We start from the raw sequence: 3,790 nt of genomic DNA on the forward strand, positions 1-3,790 counted from the left end.
TAGTTAAACCTCTGTGGAAAGCAATATGGAGATACCTCAAAGCGATACAAGTAGATGTACCATTTGATCTAGCAATTCCTCTACTGGGCATCTATCCAAAAGATCAGAAGTCACTTTATGAAAAAGACACATGCACTGGAATGTTTATTGCAGCACAATTCACAATTGCAAAGATGTGGAAACAACCCAAGTGCCCATCAATTCATGAGTGAATTAATAAAATGTGGTATATGTATACCATGGAGTACTACTCAGCTTTAAGAATCAATGGTAATATAGCACCTCTTGTATATTCCTGGATAGAGCTGGAACCAATTCTACTAAGTGAAGTATCTCAAGAATGGAAAAACAAGCACCACATGTACTCACCAGCAAATTGGTATTAAGAGATCAACACCTAAGTGGACATATAGGAATAACATTTATCGGGTGTCGGGCAGGTGGGAGGGGGGAGGAGGGGATGGATATATACAAACACAACGAATAAGAGGTGCAATGTTTGGGGGATAGACACGCTTGAAGCTCCGACTTGAGGGGGGTATGGGCAATATATGTAACCTTAACACTTGTATCCCCATGATACACTAAAACAAAAAAATAATTAAAGACAAGAAGCTTGAAAATGCATTGTATTTAAAGTTTTTGGTTCCCCCTCACATAGTGAAAACCCCCTCTCTCTCAAAACTTACCTGTTCAAACTCAAGTACTTAAAAATTAAAGCAGCCAAACAAAAGCACAGCAAAAAGAAAACCAGATGACCAAGGTGCTGAACAGGAGTTTTTTTTTTTTTTTCCCTTTTCTTTCCTCCTTTCTCTTCAGAGAGGGGATCTGACTTAGTTGGTGTGTCTAATTTCAAGAAGGCTGATTCAAAAGCTTGGCTGAAGGAATTTTGGAAACTGGGCACAGGAACAGGATCTGAGTTATCACCCTCCCCATAGCTGTCCACAGGGACAGGAGGAACTAAGATGTTCTCCTCTTTCTTTGGAGCAGTTTTGTGCCAAACGTCTGCTTTTGCTTTTCCAACCCTCAGCATCTGGGCATAGGAATGGAAGGGAGTCTTTTTCCAGACTCCCAGTGCAAAATGAGGGACTGCCCTGAATGGCAGTCGGTGACAGAGGGGTCAGCAGAAAGTCTACATGAGAGCCTTTTAAGAGGAGAAAGGGAGAGGGCCCTGTGGCCCTTGGTGCTGGTAGGACCCAAAGCAGAATTGGAGGAGCATATATAGGCATCAAAGGGAGGAAACTGCTATAGATTCTCTAGAGGAATGTGCACTTCTGGGTACTTTCCCTGTTTCTTGTTCTCCTCCATCTCAAAATCCTGTGCTCTTGATGGTGTTTCTCGTGAGCCTTCTTTTGGTGCTGATGCTTTCTCTTAATGTCATCTGAGAATATCTCTATGTTTTCCTCAGAGACCAGGGGAGGATGCAGTGCCAGTTCACAGATGCTGAACTCACAGGTGAGCAGCAAGTGAGTAAGATATCTATGATGCTGTCGAACATCCTCAGACATGGAGTACCCAGTGATCTCCTCAACAGTTGCTGGGATCTTCCCAGGCCTGGGCTCCATGGCGCCCCTGCTCGGGGCAGTGCACATTCACAAGGTGCAGGAACATGTGCTGCCCGTACTCCACTTGGTGAAAGTAGTAACAAGGATTGCTGCTCAGGTGTGTGAAGGCTGGTTTGGTGACAGGTTGCTGCTTGGTGGGCTCAATACAAATAGTCCCTTCCCCCAAATTGTCATCTGCTAACTCTGAGTAATCACAGGTCTGGTTCAGACACTGCTTCCTTGTCCTCTACCAGAGGGAAAGCAAAAGGACTAGAAGGAGTGTCCAGAGAACAAACTTCTGTGGTTTCTTCATCAAAAGCAGACATACTCTAGCACACCCTTCCTGGGTTGAAAAATAGACTCCTTTGCCAATGAAGCCATCAACATCAATAGTTCCAGAGCAGCCATGACACTGGTGACCTCCTCTCTGCTTTCAGGCAATCCTGATAGAGCTTCCTCCCCAGCCTTGAGCTCCTGGATAGCTACATCAATAAAGCAGGACTTGGGAGTGTGCTTCTCCTCTGCCAGTGGCTGCTCTAGTGCTACTTTCTCTTCCAGAACTACTCGGTGTATCACCTGTTCTTTAGAGGCCAGCAGCAACTTGGAGTAATGGCTGTGCTGTTCCTCTCCTAGATGAACAGAATGATCTATTCATCCATTTGGATTTGGGCAAGGCCACCAACACTTCTTTCTCCCTCTTCATCAGCTGCATCCCAATAACAAAGGGATGTGACTAGCAACTGCACTTTTGAGATCCTTCTTATGCATAGAACTATAACAGATGGGGTATTTACTTCAGGTCTTCTCACTCAGTGAAAGATAGTGCAGGGTGCAGGCCCAGCAGATGTGTCCACAATGGGCTATCTTGGCTACAGTAGGTGCATAGACATTAGTATGTCTCTAAAGATAGGGACATATTGGGCAAGACAGCATTGCATGGCTACAAATGTGCACTTGTTCTACAAAGTCCCAGTTGACTAAAGTATCAGGATCAGCAAATGGCAGGCATGGTGGCTCAGCCTGTAACCCTAGCACTCTGAGAGGCTGAGGCAGGAGGATCATTTGAGTTGTTCAAGCATCAGCAAAATGAACTGTGTAGTTTTGGTTTTCAGCCATCACATATTGTCAATTGGCCTGTAAAAAGAGTTCTTTGTTGAATGGCTTATGTCCCTACTTGTCCTTTTTCCACAGCTGCCATCAAAGTGATCCACCTGACCACGGGGTTCAAAAGTGAAATTCAACAAGTGGTTCAGGTTGATCTTCAGACCAGAGAACCGGGCAGGGCTAAATTCTGCCGGTTGAGCCTCTGCTACCTCATCTCATCTTCCACCTTTAAAATAAGAGCTAGAGTTTGATGCTGCCCCTTGGAGGAGGCATCTTGTTAAAAATTTTGTTTTTCTGTGAATTGGAGCTATGGGTCTGGTTGCTAAAACTTTCATATTGTGGGGAAGAAAGTTCACGTTTGCGATTATAATGCTTGGATCCACTTGAGTTCTTTCCTTCATTTTGGGTTTAGACTCTCTGGTAGGCTCCCCCCAAGGTGAAGTAGGGCTGCTGTTGCCCTTTGCTGCTTCCTGAAGAGCTGGGACAGCTGCTGGAGCCGCTGTCTCTTGTCTATGTCGGAGGTGGTGGCTGCAGCGTTGGGAAAGGTCTGTGGCATCACCTGGGTTTCGGCGGTGATGGCAGTCTGAGTGGGTGTGGCAGAGACCCAGGCTCATGGTGTTTGAGGCCAGCGGGGGTCTGTGGCAGCAGCAGTTCTCAGTCTTCATGGCGGCACTTTTCCCTGTTTCCTTCCTTGGCTTTTCAAACTAAAGGGAGAAACAACGGGTGGGGCTGTTGAGCTGGGCAGTGGCAGTGACCAAGAAGGAGGAAAAGGACCGTGCTGGGGGTCTGGCCAAGTCTGGCAGGACAGAAGCTGGAGCAGGGATGGGGATGTGAGGGAGGGTACTCAAGGAGGGTGAATGAGCCCTGCCCTCAGGCCAGACATGGTCTCCTGCTGTGTGGCAGGGGACTTTATTTTAATTGTGGTTAAAAAATCTCATAACTTAGGCCAGGCGTGGTAGCTCTGCCTGTAATCCTAGCACTCTGGGAGGCTGAGGCGGATGGATTGCTTGAGCTCAGGAGTTGGAGACCAGCCCCAGCAAGAGCGAGACCCCATTTCTACACAAAGTAGAAAAATCAGCCGGGCATGGCAGCACATGCCTGTAGTCCCAGCTACCTGGGAGGCTGAGGTAGGAAGATGGCTT

The 3,790-nt window shown here is 46.9% G+C and overlaps 1 pseudogene; it reads right to left on the minus strand.

Annotated features, from left to right (window-relative positions):
• Positions 1-714: 714 nt before the first annotated feature.
• Positions 715-3,313, minus strand: LOC109730293 (E3 ubiquitin-protein ligase RNF10 pseudogene; annotated as a pseudogene).
• Positions 3,314-3,790: the final 477 nt, after the last annotated feature.

The sequence above is a fragment of the Microcebus murinus genome, chromosome X (assembly GCF_040939455.1).
Source record: "Microcebus murinus isolate Inina chromosome X, M.murinus_Inina_mat1.0, whole genome shotgun sequence".
NCBI lineage: Eukaryota > Metazoa > Chordata > Mammalia > Primates > Cheirogaleidae > Microcebus > Microcebus murinus.